This window comes from Haemaphysalis longicornis, unplaced genomic scaffold, assembly GCF_048455015.1.
Source record: "Haemaphysalis longicornis isolate Haplotype H1 unplaced genomic scaffold, Haemaphysalis longicornis Haplotype H1 scaffold_3, whole genome shotgun sequence".
NCBI classification, from domain to species: Eukaryota; Metazoa; Arthropoda; class Arachnida; order Ixodida; family Ixodidae; genus Haemaphysalis; species Haemaphysalis longicornis.
This window is the reverse complement of record NW_027526335.1, coordinates 234,999,718-235,020,214: the sequence shown is the minus strand read 5'-3', so window position 1 is coordinate 235,020,214 and position 20,497 is coordinate 234,999,718. Positions and strand designations below refer to the sequence as shown.

General features: G+C 44.3%; 1 long non-coding RNA gene and 1 pseudogene across 2 annotated transcripts in view; both read right to left on the bottom strand.

Moving 5' to 3' along the window:
- Nucleotides 1-20,497, bottom strand: part of LOC144176066 (uncharacterized) — a 48,523-nt gene that overhangs the window by 158 nt on the left and 27,868 nt on the right. The window lies entirely within an intron of this gene.
- Nucleotides 4-18,533, bottom strand: LOC144176065 (uncharacterized; annotated as a pseudogene).

Here is a 20,497-nt window from a genome sequence, read left to right as displayed (position 1 = left end):
GGAACAAAAAGAAAAAAAAGGACGATTTACAACACTGCACAGCCCACAGTCACCAAACTCAGCAAGGCAGTTTGAGGCCCCTACAGATATTTAAACTGCAGATGTGCAATGCACCTTACTTTAAAGGGACCCTGCAACACTCTTTGAGCAGTGGAACTAAACCTGCGTGACGTTTAGATTGCACTGCCAGGGATACCCGAGACAAATATTACACATGCACATGAAGCAGTGGGCGCACAAATCACTGTGAAAGACGCAGAGAAACCAACCGCGCTTTCAATTTTCCTCATTATGCACACCTGGCATGGCCTAAACGACGTCATTGCAGCCATGGCTGTCCTATTGGCTGCTGCTGGTCAACTTCGCGCCTTATTTCTCGCATTAAAAGTCAAAGTCAAAATCAAATTTATTTTTGAGTACAGGTATACAAGCATATTAATATACAGAAGAGGGTCCCAGAGTCCGCACACTGTAACGGGACCCTCTATAAAAACGCACAAAGTGAGTTTGTCGGAGCAGTGATTAAGAAATAAACATGAGCAAACCTATGGAAGAGAGAAGAGAAGTACACATAACTGCATAGTATTATGATTAGCAAACATTGGTTTAAACTAAGTTACATATAAATGCACAATATTTGAAGCAACAAAACTAGTGCAAAGCCGTAAATGTAGACGTATAGACAAGTGAATGGCAATAATAACAAAAAAAAAAATACAGTGGAAGTCGATACTTGAAGTTAATTACAACAAAAAATTTTTCAAGGAAGTTTTAAAGCTTGTTATAGACGATAATGATTTTACGGCAAAAGGGAGGCTATTCCAAAATGATATTGCCGCGAAGCAAGAAGTTTTCTCGCCGTAATTAGTATGTACAGTCGGTAATAAGAAGTTGTTATTTGCGGCAAACCTGGTGAAATTTTTAGTCCTTAAACTATTGAGATCAATGGAATCATATGAAATATAACTGTGAAGTAACTTGTAAAAAAAGAGGCCTAAATTGTAGTGAAATAAATTGTTTACGGATAGAATTTTATTCTCATGAAGCAGAGCTGAAGCTGAGGAACGATGTGAACTGCGAGAGATAATGCGAATACATTGATTTTGAATGTGTTGAACTGATGAAACGTGGGAAGAGTAGGAGTTACCCCAAGAGGCAATGCCATAATTAATATGACTGTGAACGAAAGCAAAATACAGTGATAATAGTGCTTGATGTGGAAAAAAGGGTCTCGCCTTTAACAATGCACGGATGCCAAATGCGGTTTTTTGTTTAAGATGAGAGAAATGAAAACAAAACGTGAGACTAGGGCCGAGCACAATGCCAAGAAATGTGGTATGGTCACATGGAGCAATGGGGTAAGTTCCGAGCATTAGGTCGGGGACGATTGTGACCTGTTTCTTAGAAGTCCTGAAAATCATAAATTTTGTTTTTTCCGGGTTAATAAATAAGTAATTGTCATGACACCACTTAACGACGCTATTGAGCGCAGTATTTAATTTCGAGGTGAGAGAAATTATTGATTTATCAGATAAAGATATCGTGGTGTCATCTGCATATAATACGCAATGAAAAGATTGAAGTAAGTTAGGAAGGTCATTAATATATAAATTGAAGAGCAGGGGATTTAAAATAGAACCCTGGGTACACCTTGGTTAAATGTTTTAGTTTCAGAAAAAGCATCCGCTACATACACTATAAACTGTCTGTTGAATAGATAGCTTTTTAGGAATGTTAGTGCAGGCCCTGTGACGACCCGCCGTCACCGGCACTGTGTACAAAACTCTTCTAAGCCTGAACCTGTATGCACAGTTTTGGGGTTTCTTTTGTGTTTTGAGTGCACGGAGTTTGAGTGATGGACTAAATACTTCCCTTTCAACAAGACAACTCGACAACAAACGTTCATTGCTTTAAAAATGCCCTACCAGCCTGAGCGCGCACTTAAGAGCAGGCTGCAATGCCTGCTTTTTTGTGTCACCAGACCGGAAATACCCTTCCATATTGCGGAGAAACGAAAAAAACTCCCCGGCCTGTGATTTGGTGAAGGCACCCAAAGAAAATTCCGCGAGCCGCCCCCACTCCAGGAGAGAGCGCGCAGGTTTTGTAGCGTTGTCTGCAGTCGAGTTGAGAGGGAACAATTTTGCGCAATTGCCCATCGCGTGTAGTTTCGGTTATAGCGAACAGATTTTCATAATTCTTGTGGGAGGAGATTGGTGGGACAAAGACTTTAACCCACAATACATTACAAGTAGTCGATGGTAAGTGCTGCAGCGTCCCTTCAAGAACGCAAAAATTCCAGAAAGAACATTTATCATGAATCTTGAGTTACCAGTACCTGTTTAGTTGCAAAGAATTTCGACAACCTTTAGGTGAAGTTCAAACAATGTATGGCCCAAAGCCTTTTTTCAAAGATACGACTGGTTCAAACATGTGCTGGTTCAAAACAGTAAACCAGTACAGAGGAAATAATACAAAGTAACAATAGTCACAATGTTTTAGCAGGCCGGGCTACCCAGCCTCACTGAGTCAAGACAAAGCTGAGAGTTTCTAAATTTAAACTATAGTTATCATAACCATTACTCATGATGCACAGCTAGGCTCTTTCCCACAGTTCAGTGGCTGCTGCCAGAACGTTTCAGTCGGTACACAAATAGTCCATATTGACATGAGCTCACTCACAATGACTTGTTTGCTGGCCTAAACAACAAGCAAGACACTGCTACAAATTAATTTACGCTTGCAATGACCGTGCCTTATTTGTAGGTAACAAACCAACCGCAACTCCAAAAAGTAACATATGCTCCAACTCAATATTTTAAAGCTAAACTGCATTACTTCATTGTGAAGAAATGTTAAGCCTTGTTGAGTACAAGTGTCACAGCTTCAAATTGTAGACTTGGTTCGGGGAAAAAAGTTTATTCAGCTATTCCAACTATGCAAGCTTGCTGCAATAATAAAGAGCTGCGCAATTGGTTTCGCAACAGTACAATGAAGGCTGTTAAAGTAACTTTTTGACCGTAGAGGCACTCTGCTCCCATAAGCTAACGGGCCAGTGTACTGACCCCAAATTCGGTGTGAACAGGAATTGGGACAGAGAGCGCAAGCTATTTCAAATTTACACTAAGCAAAACAAGCTCACTCAACACTTTTTGTACCACAACTTCACAAGTGTAGCAAGACATGAGGAGATGGTGAATTGCTTTTTCTGTTGCAATGCAAGGAAATGACCTTAGTTAATACCCGAACTGCAGAAAAATTCAATTCTATGCAAAGGTGCCAAGCGCAGGCTGCATTTTAAGTTATATATACCAGATACTGAGTAGTAATCCACACAAGGCAATCCAACAGCCCTGTTAACACAACTGAATGCATGTGAACAGCTACCTAAAACATCCTTTAGCCAGAAAATGTGCCTCCATGATTCAACTTGTCTCCATCCCTGTACAAAGTTATTTTAGCTTCCCTGTCCCAGTTGCCTAACTTTAAGATCAACTGTACACCAGCAATGGCATTATCTAGCTCCCCTTTTACTATTACATCTACAAATCAGTCTGTCAAATGAATACATGACAAAATCAGTCAGGCTGACCTTTGCAAATGATGAATAAATTTTTCTTAACCTTATGCTGGTCTGCATCAAATTTCTTCACTTCTAATTGCACTCCCTGAATGTTTGTATATAAATAAACCAGTTTTTGTTGCAACAATAAAAAAGCTTTCCTTTTTCCCTCATGCTCTATCAAACAAGCTAATTGTTTTTGCATATTTATAGTGTGCCTAAAAAGAAGCACACAAAGATTTTGGCCAGCAAATAAAGTAAAAATCTCATGTGGTGGATATTTTAAAGAAGATAATTACTAACTAAAGCGAAAAAATGGCAATTCTGAACAAAAGTGGCTTAACCCACTGAGGGCCATGGCCGCACATGTACGGCATCGGCAAACACTTTCAAAATGGTCAATGACGTACATGTACGGCATCGCTTGTACCTTTAAAAAGCGCGCCTTTTTCGCCAACTTCTCTTTGGCATGTGCTGCCACACTTCGGAAACACGTCAAATTTTTTTCTTTCTTGTACAAGGACCAAGCCAGCATAGAACGCTGTTTTTGTAACTTTTATGACAAGCTGTTTGCACGTCACGCTATTGATGTCGTGTCATTTAGGAATTAATATATGATATTGTTGCCATGCCTAAACAAAGAGATGAAATACGTCAAATTTTTTTCTTGCGCTGATGGCTCTTCTTTTTATTTTTTTATGATTTACTTCAGTGGCGCGCCGGCTATCGTTTGTGCATCCACTAACGAGGGGGCGTGCTGGGTATCACCCACCTGGCGCCTGGGCGCCTCTCGCTTCGTGTGCCTGCCACAGGCCAAGGTCGCCTTCGAAACTGATGAGGCTCTTTTCTCCTTTTTTTGTATTTTATGAGCGGTGCGCTGTCTATCGCTCCCGCAGCGCGCCCCTACGCGCGCAGTAGCTGGTTTTGGTATCGTCCTCTGGGTGCTTCCCGCTTTTTGCGACTGCGAAACTGATGTCTATCTGGTTTCGATTCACTCAAAAGCTGCCGGCTTGCTACTCTCTCGTTTTTACTTGACTTTAGCTTGTGTTAGTCATGAATAAACCACATATATGTAACAACATAAATGATTTTATTGTTACTTTATGGTCACCTTAAAAAAGTTACTATAACTTTTTTTCGAAACAGATTCATCTGAGGAATTTAAATCAGCAATAAAAAAAATTGACCCTGATTGTTCACATTTGGCGAAAAAATTCGACACTCAAAGGGTTAACCACTGGGCAGTGCAAAGGAAACAGCAAAAGCAAAATGTTCACTGGGAAGTCTGCTATGGTGATGCAGCTGGAATAATATTCAACTGCAATTTCCAGACATGGAGTTAAGCTTGATTTTTTTTTGCTCAAGGTGATGGAGAAGGCACTGAAACCGTGTAGTTCACTCCTTTAGTGGCAATGATTCTAAGATTTCTGAGACGCCCAGTTATTTACACTGCCTCTTCAACTCATTTTAGTTAAACTCAAAGGCTAAATTATTTAATATCTGTACTGACCCCGTATGTACTTCAAGTGTTTTTGGCCGCCTACATGAATAACTTAGGGTGTAACGGGATGACTTGGAGAAGTTGCCCACATGTCCCTCCACTTTTATTCAGGCCTAGTGGATCTAGTACCAAGCAGTGTTTTATGAGTGCTAAATTCTCTGGTCCTGAAATTACACAAACAAAGCAACAACAACAGAGCTTAGTCTCAAGTTCAGAACTGCATAGTGCTCACAGCAGAAGCACATTAAAGGGGTCGTGAAGAGATTTCCTAAAAAAGTTTTGTTGCGTGGGTACTTACAACTGTGGAACCTTAATAAACAATGCATAACCGTTCTGCTGCCCGATTTGGCAAATAGGAAAAAAATGCAGTTCATGTTTCACCGAGGCTCTCCTCCTCAAATCGTGAAGTGACGTCTTGGTAAGAAGCCAATCACAGTTCCTGCTTATCTGCATATGTCGGCACAGAGCGGGCTCGCAAAGAGTCAGATAAATCTGCACCATAATGAAATTCACCTAGCAACTGAACGGGAGATGTCTGATCTCTGATGCGACTGATCAACATGGTCGAACTTTCACTTAACAATGCGGGCGAGTGATGCAGGCAGAGGTAAGCAAATTGAAAGTACACTGGGTATTTGTAAACTGTTTACGCTGTTTCGCACGAGTCGACACTGCAGACGTCTGTCTGACGTAGCCTGTAATGTGAGTTGCGCGAATGTGAAACCTCTGACCTGAGGAGATAAACAACCAAAAGCTTAAAATGAGAATTTACTACCTACCACATTCATCGAAGGAACTTCGAGTAGTGGAAACGTAAAACCAACCCGTTATTTACTCATAAAGCACGAAAGTAACTAGCGAGAAGCAGGGACACAGCACTGAGTCCCAACATCGCGCAGTTCGATTGCTTTGCTGTTTCCTGCAATAAACAATGGTGTTAACGCTGCTTCGTTGATTGGGTATGCTCCCCTTTGGCTCACTGCAGAAACACTCAACCATAAGTGGGCGGTGAAAGCTCCAAGTTGACTAGAATTTATGAAAACACGTCTCAGTGCTGGGTTACAAATGTGAAGCGGCTTTTATGCTGCAGTTTTCTGTCACACGCGCTTCTCGCGTCGATAAGGTAGTGGGCAAAGTGTCTGACATCAATGCAGGCTAGCCGTAACGTTGGGCTGGCCCGGCGGCCTCAAGTTCAAATCGCACATGGGGCACTTTTTTTGCTTTGACGATTTTTCGCCATTTGATATAAAACAGGTACGATTCCGAAGAGAATGCAGCAACTGGCTACAAATCGTACAAACAGCCAGTAGGCCCGAGTCATGGCTTCTACAGGAGGCTATGCCTTAGTTCTGTTACCATGGCAGGGATGGAACAGGGTCCATGGGTTTGGGAGCAATCCTGGGAGCAGGCAAAAGTGCCTTTTGTAGCACACTTGGAGCAGCCAGAAAGGCATTTTTGGAGCACATTTGGAGGAGATATAACACCATTTGACAGCACTATGGTGCCTCCCTAATCTCCGTACAGGCCGCTGTTGCAAGTCCCCGTGCCGAGTACCTAAGGCGTTCTACCATGCACTAGAACCCACTCTAAACCAGGAACGCAGTTCTTGTACTATATCTGGAGGTTTACAAAATGCGGACTCATCTACCTTCGCAGGGTTCGTTCAGGCTTGAAAAGCAAAAATTCAAGGGTTTTCAAGGACTTTCAAGGAGCAGAAAACACAATTTCAAGGTCCCCATCTAACGTTTTATATGGGATTATTTATAACTTTTCCAACACAATGCAAAACTTTTTATTGCACAATACCTAAGCACATTAGTGCACATTTAGACAGTTGCTAACGGGTTCGTAAATGCTTCCTCAGCTTTATTTTTTATTTCATGGCCGGTATTTAGAGGTTTTCCTTTTTCCTTTGTGTTTGCTGAGGCTGATTTCAAAACTTAGTTAATGTTGCCTGCATCTCCTGCTTTGTCAGCAAGAGTATCGGCTAAAATTAAATCCGCAAGTGTTGCTGCAAGGCAGGATGAACAATGTCATGGTGTCTACCAATTCTACTTCTCGAAATTCCCTGACTTTTCCAGGTTTTCCCTGACTATTCTAAGCATATTCCCTGACTAACAGGCCTGTTTAGCAGACACTGTGCACAGAAAGTGAAACATCTAGCGGTAAAAAAAGATAGGGCACTTGCACAACTGCAAAAGAAACTCCTTTATAACAATCTATTGAAAGGATTATTTTATAGTGTGCAACATTAAAGAGACACAATAACTTTTGTGCATTTACAAACTGAGTCTGAGCACCTTTCACGTTTTCAGCGATTCAATTTCTTGTAGCAGCATTGACGCCCAATGTTCAGCATCTTGCATGATCTTTTGCTTCTTCAGTTGGAGTTCCTTCAAAAGAGCAGCAGTTCTTTTCTTCTTTCTTTCAACATCTGACAACTGCAACCGCTCCCGCTTTTTCCTTTCTACTTCTTCTTTCCATCTGATATTAGCAGAACGGACCATCTCAATCATCTTGTCTGTGACATCAACTTTTGCAACACCTCCTGCTGTGGACACTTCATCACAGACTAACCTCTGCGCTACAAGCGACTCCTCCTTCATGTTTTCCACAAGGCATTCCTTGTTCACTGAAAATCCACGCTCCACAGAAGAATCGCCATGCGAAAGGAAAAGCACAATCTTAACAAACAGAAGTAGTTCTTTGTGAGCACTTGTGCAGAGTTCAACCCATAGCGTTTCCAGGCGCTGCGTTGTGCAATCAAAGTTTTGCACGAGAGCCTGTGCGGTGCTGGTCGAGCACACCTGGACGTATGAGCGACTTGCCCTCTCCGCTTGTAGCCCTGAGAGCCAGCCGTGCTCTATAAGCACTTCAAGTGCAATGTTCAGCTGCTTCTGGCCAGCTCCAACTGATGTAGCACAAACCGCAGGGTTCAAGCGGTTGGCGCCCCTAGTCAGCTTGTACTTCAAAGGTGACCTTTCAATTATCTTTTTTGAACACGCCTTGACAAACGAAATACATTCTCTCTTGAAATTCACCACCGCAATGTGCAATGGTTTAGGCAACTTCCTAAGCTCACTTTTTGCAGCAAGTCCTATGTCGAAGGCAGCTACAGCAATCATGTTGTTAAAGTTGTGAAGGTCAATGTTCAATAGTTTCGAGAACGTGTCAGCAGCGTTCAGCTTTTCTTTTTCTTTCAATACTATTCGACTCAGCAGGGAGCGCAACAGGCAATCCAGTGGTGATGCAAGAGAAGGAAGCATTAGCTTTTCTGACTGGAACTCAGCCAAAATGGTTCGAGTTCTTTCGAAACTGAAAGCATAAAGGCCAGCTTCACTGGCAGCATCTCGTCGGCCACAGCCTTCTTGACATCGACATAACTGCTGCAGGTTCGTGCTTTCTTTTCCTTTACTGAGTGGTCAACATATGTGACCAAGTTAGGCAGAACTTGAAGAGCCCTAGCAATTACCTTGCTGTTCTCCAGCCAACGAACTGAGCAGAACTTCAGTGGAAAAAGTGCGCTTCCAGTGAGGCTGACGTAATCTGCTCGACGTGCGGGAAATTTCTTGAAAAGGTTGTAGATGCTTCGAAGAAACACTACAATGTGCCAGTTTGTCACATTGTGGCCTGATTTAAATGCACCGTTCACAACGTGCAATCCACAGCTTCCTATGTCAAGCATTTTTGACTCCCACCAGATGTAGCAAACTCCTCCTTCAAGGATCTCAACAGCTTCAAGTTGATGTTAGGGCCGTCCATAGAAATTTGTAACATCTTGGCCTGCTCAATATTCTCTGTAGCCTTTCTGAGTGAAGCAGCTAACTCTTATGCGCGAGTATGGCCTAAAAAACACAATGTCAGGTAGCGCGCTTTCACGACGTCGTCTTCAGGGTCCCAAAACCTGATCAAAACGTCCATTTGCTCTTTCTGAGAAATTTTGTTCAGAGACTCGTCAAAAGCCACGACCACGTGTGGCACACCACCTAGCTTTGTGAGCAGCCTGCTTCGGAAGTACAGAGCAATACCGTAACAAATCGTGTAGCCGACTTTGTCCTTTCCAAGTTGCAACTTCTTTGCGATATCACATGTAGGAAACATGATCGGAAAAAGGGCTGCTGACGCTGCTGTTGAACGAAATGATCCATGCGTCGCTATGGTGTTCAGACACCAAAGAATTTCTGCCTTTGTGACACCTTTTTTCACAAGAAAACCACTCAAAGATGCCTTTCCGTCAGGCACAAAAACCACAGGCTTGCCAGGCCAACTTTCGGTGTTTGGGCTTGGCACTACCGCGGCACCATCACTATCACCAGTAGCGGAACACGGCAAGTTGGATCCGATACTAAAAAAAGCACAGAGGTTTGTCTGGGAAGCACTTTCCGTTGAGCTCACAGCGGCTTGGTGTTTCTTGCTCGCAGCGTGACTGGCAACTGCAGTGGTCCCCACGTTGCTGAGCGAGAAAGTCTTCTGGCATGCTGCGCAGTGTGCGTCGTTCGGCACTGCTCTAATCCACGACGCGTACTCAGAAACTTCGGCGTTAACCCAATCCAGGTTAAATAAGCACTTTTTCGAAGGTGGCATAACACCTCACTCGACGAAAGAACTCATACAAGCTAAGAAAAGACAACTGCTACAACAGTCCCGACGGCACCATGGAGGCATAGAGGCATGGAGGCATGCATGGAGGAGCTGCAAACGCGTGCAGCAACTTCCTAGTACGCTCCTCGTTTTGGTGTGGTAGCGAGCGCCTCCCGCGGCCGAAACTTGCAAACGGCGGTTCTCCGACCCGCGCCACCCGCGCTACTGGGGGCTATCACAACCTCGCAACACGGCCTCCGCAATCAGCTGCTGGGCGCCGTTGCTACAGCGTGCAGGACGCAGGCAGCTGATCGCAGAGGCCATGGTCGCAACCATGATATAATTTTCAGCTGGAAGCATTCCTCGCTTGCTTGGCCTGTCTTGCAATGTGCCTTCTGTGTCCCCTGACGACCAAGGCAACAGTGGGAACTATTTTTTTTCGTTCAAGTTTCGCGAAGCTTTTAAAAATGCCAGAAAAAAATATTAGCGTTACTGTTTCATCGATACAATAACTTCAAATAACTTTTATAACAATATTTAGGTTTTTGCAGCCGTGGAGACCTTTTCAGCTTGTTGACCATGCTAAATAACGGTTGAACGCTTCTCCGCGGTACACGACGCCACGATCGCTGAAGCGCCGCTCGTCTAGACACTCTAACAGTGTCTAGGGAAATATGGGGCACTATTACAGTGCCAGATTTTCCTCTATTAGATGTAATAAACTCTGTGCTCGCAGCAGCCTCCGAGCATCTGCAGACGTCAGCCCGCAGTATGGTGCGAGTGCTGCAGGGTGGAGACCTTCTTTCGGGGCCCTTCGTCGCCAGACCGGCGTTTGTACACTATGAAGCTCCAGCAGTCGAAAGCGGGTGTCAGTTGGGAGACAGAGGTAGCCAAATGTCCCTCAGTTTCAATGGCTTGGCAACATTTTTGAAGAATTCCCTGACAATTCCCTGACTTTTCCAGACGTGCCCAAATTCCCTGACAATTCCTGGTTTTCCCAGTTGGTAGACACCCTGAATGTACACGTCCACCATTTGCACGTAAAAGCAAACGCAGATGGAACGTATGAGGCACAGCAAACATGCAAGAAGCGGGCGTCCACAGACTAGATGGAAGATGCGAGATAGAGAACAGAAGCTGGCTTTCACTGGATTGTATCGTGACATGGATTGGATTGACAAGTGCCTGCTCCCAATGTTGCCTTGTAATAATGAAAATCCACCAAACTTGTCATTTCACGCAATACACTTAATCTTGATTGCTACAATGTTTCTGTACATTTGTTAACAACTAAAATCCACGACAAACACTTTAAATTCTTGTGAAAATACAAGGCCATTGATTCTCTCCGGAGAAATCAAGGGTTTTCAAAGACCATTTAAAAATTCCAGGACTTTCCAGGCCTTGAAATTGATACTTCTAAATTCAAGGGTTTTCAAGGACCTGCGCGAACCCTGCTTTGGGCTTAGCGAGTGCGCTGCATTATTACCGCTTGAAGGCCAAACCTCACGCGGAAAGTCCAAAGAGATCAGATCCTTGCTTCGTGTCCAGCAAAGGGCAGTGTTTGTGCGACCCCACGGCGGCATTCCGTAAAACAAGGTGTTTGCTTGCATTTTTTCCATCGAACAACGGTTTCACTGCGTGCAAAGCTGAACATAGCTTTTTCTTCACTCGCCACAGGGATCAAAGAGTGTGCGAACTTTCGCCGCAGACTACGTGCCCAACTAGAGCGTGTCAGAAGGCCCTCCATCCTCCACTGCGCAAGGCTAACCCCAAGGTTGAATTTAATTGTTCTTTTCTGAATACAGAAAAACGGGGGGGGGGGGGGGCAAAAGGCAACCAGCATCCCTCCGTCTAGCAGGGAGTCATTTCAAGTTTCAAATTCATTTCCGATTCAAGTTCACGGGCGAAAATGAGTACATACCTCAAAGCAAAAGTGCACCGAATTAACAAGCAAGGGCAAAGCGTCCAAGACCCTGTTTGTTCAATACAAGCAGCAACGCAAAGTTGCGGGCAGCAAAGCTAGTATCGCCAAAAATGGGCGAATAAATCGATGTTAACCTCCAATAAACTATAACCTTTCATTCAGATATTATTCTATTTGTGATGAGACACAAATTACTTTTGGCCATTTTACATTGATTGGGGCGCAGCAGCCGATACCGGCAAACACAACCATGCACAAAATTTCACACAGATGGCGCATAGTGCCTGCTGCCTTATGGCTAAGCGATAGCTGCTCATAGTCTTGATGAAACCGAAACCATAAGCGCATTGATGAGACAGCCAAGTTTTCGGGCGCTCGGCATCACGGCGGTCGTATCAGGCAGAGGTGGGTCTCCAGACATTTTGTTTATAATTTTTAGTGTCAGGTAGATGAAAATTAGTAGCCTTGATGAGACTCTACGCTGATTTCAAATATATAAATGGTTTTAACATAGCTCTATTTGTCCAGGAAATACAATGTTATAAAATTTATTTATTGAGGCATTCATTACGGGGGTTTAGAGCAATTTCACTTGATCAAACTCAATAACGATTAGTATGGATATAATGCCAAAGTCCTGCTCTGCCAGGCTATGCTATTTTTACTCATTTTGAAGACTTTTGCAATGCATGAAGGAGGTGAAAATTTATATCAACAGTTCGTATAAGATTGTCCAATATTTACTCATTTTTGCAAATAGGTGCGCATAGACAGAGTAATAAAAACAGTATCACCTGCTAGATCTATTCAGTACGAGTGCAATGGTACCAGTCTTGTCATCCTAGCCCAAGAGCAACATTACAAAGCTCCCGTAAGGCAGAGCATGTTCTTGCAAAAAAAAATGAGAATCATGCATTTCAAGTTTCAGATCATGGTAACTTTTGCTACGGCATACCTCTAACAATATAATCAGCATCATTTTGTAGCTCTGTTCTTCACAAAAAAAGCACACCAAGCATGTGACTAACAGAAGGATAACTCTGAAAAGACTGACGTAAATTTACACAAATACCGTGCAAATCGTGAAGGTAAATTAAATTTTCAACTGTTAAACTTCAGAAACTGTATATCCTCTGTCACTTTTTCTCTCAGTGTTTTTTTTTTTTTTTTTTCAGAATACAGAAAGGCTCAAATACCATGTGTTGTTACTTTTGTGCAATCAATGAGACAGCAGCCACCCCGAACTAGAGATTGACCTGCATTGCATCTCAAATGTACCTCAAACCTCGAGGCCAAAAGCCTGGTAATGAAACATTCTGTAAGGCAGAGCGTGATGTCGCAAAATAAGATAGAGAAAAATACATATCTGGTTTCTACCTCTTGCTACAGCATAGCCACAATATTGAAAGCATTGTGTCACTCCAGGGTTCGTACAGGCTTCAAAAGCAAAAATTCAAGGGTTTTCAAGGACTATCAAGGACCAGAAAAATTTTCAAGGTCCCCATCTAATGTTTTATCAGGGATTTTATAACTTTTTCAACACAATGCAAAAGTTCTTTATTGCACAATACCTAAGCACATTAGTGCACATTTAGATAGGCGCTAACGGGTTCGTGAGTCCTCCCCCAGCTCTATTTTTTATTTCGTGGTTGGTAGTTATAGGTTTTTCTTTTTTCTTGGTGTTTTGCTGAGGCTGTTTGATTTCAAAAGTTCATTAATTTTGCCTGCATCTCCTGCTTTGTCAGCAAAGTATCAGTTGAAATTAAATGCGCAAGTGTTGCTGCAAGGCAGGATGAACAATGTGCACGTCCACCATTTGCACATAAAAGCAAATGCAGATGGAGCGTATGAGGCACAGCAAAAATGCAACGAGCGAGCGTCCACAGACTAGATGGAAGATGCATGATAAAGAACAGAAGCTAGCTTTCACTGGATTGTATAGTGACATGGATTGGATTGACAAGTGCCTGCTCCTAATGTTGCCTTGTAATAAAAAAATCCACCAAACTTGTCATTTCACGCAATACACTTAATCTTGATTGTTACAATGTTTCTTTACATTTGTTAGCACCTAAAATCCACTACAAACACTTTAAATTCTTGTGAAAAACAGAGCCATTGATTCTGTCCGGAGAAATCAAGAGTTTTCAAGGACCATTTAAAAAATTCCAGGACTTTCCAGGCCTTAAAATTCACACTTCTAAATTGAAGGGTTTTCAAGGTTTTCAAGGCCCTGTGCGAACCCTGCACTCTGTTCCTCAAGGAAAAAAAAGAATGCTACCGTACCACGAAAATACCTGGAAAAGCTCTTTGAAAGTAGGCCGCGGCGGCCGCTTTTCTGATGGAGACGAAAAGCAAAAACGCCCGTGCGTACGAGATTTCGGCGCACGTTAAAGATCCCCAGGTGGTCAAAATTAATCCGGAGCCCTCCACTACGGCGCGCCTCATCGCCTGCGTTGCGTCGGCGCGTTAAACCCTACAATCAATCAATCTCTTTGAAAGTAATGAAAACTTTTGCAAATAGCGCTGGGAAACTACACTTTTTGCTGAACTTAACAAACGGTACTCACTACTTTGAACTTCCTTCAACGTCTATGCAAACTAAAGAAAACCACGAACATATTGTGCTGCCAACTTTTTTTGCACAAATAAGACCAAAGCACAACAGCTAACCTGGACGTTTCCTCGCGGCGCTTCTTGGACCTGATTCGTACGTAACGGGCAATCCCGGCACCGTCGTTTTTTCATGCGTTTGCAGTGCGTAATTCGTTGAGGTTAAGGTCTCAAGCATTGCGGCACGAGACAAAAAGACGTGACAGAATCGCAGTCACTAATGGCAGGGAAATACTGCCCCGGTGACAAAAACAAAACGAAAAAAAAAAATGGCGGCTCAACCACGCCGGTCAATCAGAGACGCGGAACGGGGGTTTGCTTCGAGCGCACGTGCTCCTGCCAATCAGTGCCTCGAAAACGATCTTCGCGAAATCGGCGGTACCGCTCGTTCTCCTCATGCGACGCCGTTTTGAGATAGCGCAAAATACCCACAAAGAAAGCAGCGACCAGGCTATAGCGCAAGATCGCCGCCGCTGGCAGTCTGCTTCTAGTGTGGCGCGAACGTGAAGTTCAAGCTTTTTTAGCCAGAAGATCTCGGCGTTTTGCGACTCCCGCTGTGTTAACAAAGTGAAAGATTTTTCCCGACCAAATGCAGCGGTGAAACTTCTAGAGTAGGTGCTTCAAAGTGTGGAGACTTCGAAAATGTGTTTTTCCCAAAATGCATTTTTTCGCGATTTTCGACTATTCTAAGGCGCATGTCCCCCTTAAAGGGACACTGAAGTGATATGTAAACATTGCGGGATTACTAGCGCAAATTGTAGTCCAGAGTCCCCAGGCCATGTTTCGACCACTCTGGGCACGGTTACGCGATTTTATTTAGTAGAAAGATTAATTCGAAAATGCTGTCCTCCTCTCTTTACGCTCCCCCATTTTCTGTGGCGTTTTCGTGTGACGTCGGGAGCAGCCGAGCTCGCAATTGGCTGCGCTACTGCACGGCTCCCCAGCCTTCAGACAGAGTCAGTCGGCCCAGCATTTCGTCCACCGGTCGTCGACGGGTCGTCGTAATTTGTTCGCTCAGTTGAAAAGAAGCCAGGACACGTTTGTGAATGGAAGAATGTGCCTTTCTTTACTTGGTTAGTTTGTACACTATCTAGCTCCAAGTCAAGGTGGCTTCACACAAGCGCTGCACAAGCGCACATGCGATGCTTCGCTGACTGGTACGCCAGTAGGAAAATATAAGGCCTCTTGAAGGCGGGAGAAGAGTCAGCGAAGTCAATATAGGTACTAAGGAAATAAAATCAACTGATATTTTTACCGTACAGCGTAAAACTAGGGTGCGGGAAGCACTTTTTTGCGCTGGGCGCACAAGCACAGCGGCCAGCAGCACGACTACGCATCTGCGAACGCTTTTCCGTCTAAGAAATGCAATTGCTAGACGTGAGATATTGTGGGAACTTGGGGGATGCTTACTGCACGAGCGCAAAACAACAAATAGTCACCTAAGCTGCTTGGAATGCTAAAACTAAATAAAAGTGTAAACTGGTTATACATTATATACCTTATATATCCAAGGTCGGCTGCGCTTGCCCGTGGCCGAGTGATTTGGAGCGCTATGTATGTCAACGCAAGTGTTTTGCAAGTCACAAGTTCGAATCCCGGCGGGTACGTGCATTTTTTTTAACTTAACTTTTTCATTTTCCGCCGATGTTTTCTATACCGAGTTCACCTTTTTTGGGGCCGCAACGTTCATTGCTCCACGAACTAGTTCACAGAAAGCGCAGGCTGGCACTGGCGCGCTAGCGAGTTCTCATTGGCGTGCTGTTGCCACAAGCACCGAATGCTTGCGGGCCGTGGGCACAGGCCAGAATCGACAGACCCTTGGCCTGGTGCGAACACGCTTTTTACTATACAGGCATGAGTGGCAAGCTCCAAATATAGGGGAAAAGCGCATGGCATTTGAGCGTCTGCGGGGACGCGGAGGGCGTTCATGCACTGCGTAGGCCTCGGCTAGTGAATGCTACGATTCCAAGCAGTCCTGGGAGGCTTATCTTATGCATTTTACACCCGACAACATGGCAGAAGCGCCGTACGATGATTACCGAGATATTGAGAATGCCCATCCAACAACGCCATTGGTTGTGTTTTACAGAACTGAAACCGAAACTTGTTTGATTGCTACCCTTGGGCATCGTCCAATCGTGGTGCCCCCTCCTCCCAACGTCACAGCCTTAGTTGGTGCGGCCGCCACAAACCGCACATGGTAGTTTTTCTTCTTTCGCGCTTTGTAAAATAATTACCGATTTGTCAACCGTATAAACGATGGAAAGTGAGCCAGTCTACGCAGTGCAAGCAAAAACGGGAGCTTGACAAATTCACTTCAGTGTCCCTTTAATACAGGCAGGTTTGGCGCAACAGGGGCGGTTCGGCACGGGAAGGTGCAGGTAAACACGTTTGGCGCTCAATGGCGCAAATGGAGCAGCTGTTCCACCCCTGCAATGGTTGCCACAAAACAGAAGCGGTCACGACACCGGTCACGTCAATAGAAAACTGGTTTTAGTAACGAATAAAGGGCGCATGATTTTTAAAATATTGGGTTTGCAGTTGTACAGAACAATATACACAAAGAGCATTTAAGAGGGGACGCGGGTCTTAGAATGGTCAGAAATGGCCAAAATGTCGATTTTGAGAAAATCTAATTTTTGGAATACAGTTGAACCTCGATTTAACGAAATTCGTGATATAACGAATTTTTTCAAGTTTTCTATCAAAATTTTGTTAAATCCATGTATTTTTATCCCAATTTTACGAAGTAATTGAAGTGATGGATGCCATCGACGTTCTGCGGAGGCACGCAGGCGCACGCGAATGTTGAAAAGCAAGCCTTGTTAGGGCTGTCAGCATACGAGCGTCGCGTAAAGCCCACCCTGGTCAAGAAACGCCAAGCACTGCTTACGGACTTCTTCACTACGGCTTGAACTTTGAGTGCTGGTGGCAATAAATTGCTCTCCAAACGTGGTCAAAACGTGTTCATTAGACAGCTGCGATGCAGAGAAATCGGTTTCTTTAGGGCTAAGCGGGCATAAAAGTAATTGCTTAATCAAATTTGGCCAGAGGATATTTAATGTAAGCTTTCCGCTTTAGCGGGAGCACGTAAGCGCTGCTCCACAAAGTGAAGCGGTCCGTGTGTACTCAACTCTCAATCACGGCTTTATCTCGAGTGTCGTGGTTGCATCACGTGCCCATACTGGAGAGCCTTTGCGCATGAAAAAAGTCTTTCGAAAGCTTTATAGCACCCTTCCACTGTTGGCCAGCCACACCCCTCAACGCCGCGCCTAAGCCTACCACTGAACAGACGAAACGAGGCATAACTTCGAACCGGGGTGAAGTTCACGGGGCACGGACGCGGGTTCAATTGACTAACAGCGGCGTTTAGTAATGACCGAAATGAAAACAAAGAAAAAGTTGAAACTTAGTCTGCAATCATATTTAATGTGGCGTTGCGGAAAAAACACCGGTTTTACGACGACACGAACCACTGTCGGCTATCCGAATTCCATTGCCTAAGTGTTGAAGCTCTTAACTCTTTCCTTACCGCGCCTATTCAATTTCGATCAATTTGATCGATGGATTCAAGTTGAAATTCCCACGCACCAACGCGCTCCATGGACGTGAAGCGCCATCTGAAATGAAGCTCAGGAAACACACAACCCGTGTCAGTTTCGGTTTTGGTTTCCGGAGACCCATTGATTTTTGACCTTGCTGGGAAAATAAGCGAGTGCCTAGCGATAGCGGCAACCATGGCATCGTCGTCGGGCACCGGGTCTGTAAGGAGTCGTGTTTCTCGCGATTCTAGCGTTGCTACAGTCGATTTTTCTGATGAAAGTGGTAGCAGTGGCCCTGAAGAAGATTCCCTATCATCAGAGTTTAGCACCGACAGCGATGAAGCCCTCAATCAACCTGGAACGTCTTCGTCAGCTCGACGGTGAGTTTTTTTTTTCCGGGATTTATCGCGTTTTTGAGCGCCTGCGAGGGGACCGAGCGTGTTGTCACCGTTATTATCTCTATCCACAGGGTCTCTATGTCCTAAGGGCGTGCTTCAATGCCTTCCGCTGCACAACGCGTGAAGCTTTGTCCAAGACGGAGACCGGGGGTCGATCTGGGCATGGCGCGACGGAGCAGCGCTAGTCGGTTTCTTCGAGCCGTGGATTTCTTCTTGCTGTTTTTTACAGCGATAGTAGTTACTGCGATGTGCGAGAACACAAATAAATACGCCTGGGCGCACATCCTCGAGAAACCAACGTACTCGGAACGTGACGGATCATGGAAAAATGTTTCCCCAGATGAAATGATGAAGTTCATCGGACTCCTCATCTACATGGAGATAGTGCAACTGCCTCGCCTACACCTCTATTGGAGCACAGCAGAGTTGTTTTCTGGGCTGATTCCACGTGGGGTTATGCCAAGAAAACGTTTTTTCTCCTTCCTCAGAATGCTGAGTGTGACGGATCATGAAGCTACCGATCCCCGCACAGACAGCAAGCTGCACCGAATAGCTTTTTTACTTCGGCACATCAATGATGTATCTGCGCTTCATTTCCAGCCAGACCGTTACATTTCCGTTGACGAAAGAATGGTGAAGTCGAAAGGCCGTTCCGGAATAAGACAGTCTCTTCGTGACAAGATCGCCAAGTGGGGATAGAAGCTCTGGGTCCTCGCCGACTCAAACACCGGCTACAGAGTGCAGTTTAGTGTCTACACCGGGAAGCGTGAGACGCCAAGCGTGAATGGACTCGCATTTGATGTCGTTACCAGTCTGTGTGAGATGTATTTTGACCAAGGATACACACTATTCACGGACAATTTTTACACATCAACGTCTCTTTTTTTACGCTTGTGGAACGACACGGAAGGATCGTCGCACGTTCCCTGTGAAATTGAAGGACTCCACATGGGAGAAAAAGGCCAAAAGGGGAGACGTTCGCTGGCATGAAGGCGTCCTGTACCTTCCATGGAAAGACAGACGCGCGGTGCACATGATGAGCACTGCCCATACCGCGAACAGCCATGTGACTGCAACGCGTAAACTAAAGGTCGCTGGCCAATGGATGAAGGTCCCAAATAGGAAACCACAACTCATTGAAGAATATAATGCAGGCATGCTGGGAGTAGACAGGTCAGACCAGCTCATCACATCATACAATGTGTTGATCAAGTGAGTCAGGTGGTGGAAGGCTTTGTTCTTCCACTGCATCGACATTGCAGTTGTGAAGAGTTTTATTCTTTTTGAGGCCCATAGGAGACAGCACCCCGAAATTCCAGAATTGCACCGATTGTCTCGTTACGACCAGCTCGCCTTCCGACTGGAACTTGTGAAGCAGCTACTGGAAATTGAAGCCACAGGTTTTGACAGCGCCCCTCCCCCTCAAGAGTCTGAGCACAAGCCAAAAGTGATGGAAACAAGGCGCAACTGCAAGCTCTGCTATGCAAGCCGCAAGGTGGAGCAGAAGACGAGCGTCTTTTGTGAAACGTGTAGCGTTTACTTGTGCTTCATCGCAACCAGAGACTGCTTTGGTGAGTGGCACCACCACCACAAGTGATAACATTTTTGTAGGATCGACTGCTTTGGTGGGTGGCACCGCGACTACAAGGGATAACATTTTTGTTTCATCTCACAGTTGTTTACCTGTACTCTTGTAACCTCTGTGGTTTTTAGCTAACCAATGTATATTCAGAATTTGTATTGCCATCTTTTTGCTTGTGTCTTTTGAGAATTTTCTTGTTTGTTATTCTTACCCTTGCTGTATATAAATACTTGTTCTAAATTTATTGAACTATATAGAACATTCATTTCTCTGCATATTGGTGGGCTGCCGAACATCTACGATATTTTTATCTGCAGATAAACATTTTTTTCTTGCACCCCCAGAAAATGGTCCCATAATCGCAAGTGTTAACTTTTTTTCTGCTGTGCTAACACTTCTTTACGTGTACTGTTGAAACTTTTAGGATTGTTAGCTATATAAACGTGCCACAAAACGCATATCTTGAAATTTTTTTACTGACCTATTTGTGCCCCCCACGCTCACTTTTCCAAAATTTTTTGCGGTAGTTGCGAAAATTTTGTTGTTTGGGATTTTTTTTCTGTTATTGTGTTGCACACACACGTTTTATACTGATATCATTTAAAAGCGCATTTATTTGTCTACATTTTGGTATATTACAATACACATAAAAAAAATTTTATGTAACAAAAATTTTTTTCCTCCACCTTGTGAAAACGGGTGTTTTCTTGGCGGTAAGGAAAGAGTTAATTCACACAATTTTCGAGGCCAGTTTTAGTACAAATCTTGTTTTAAGTGGAGAGGTAACTACCTAG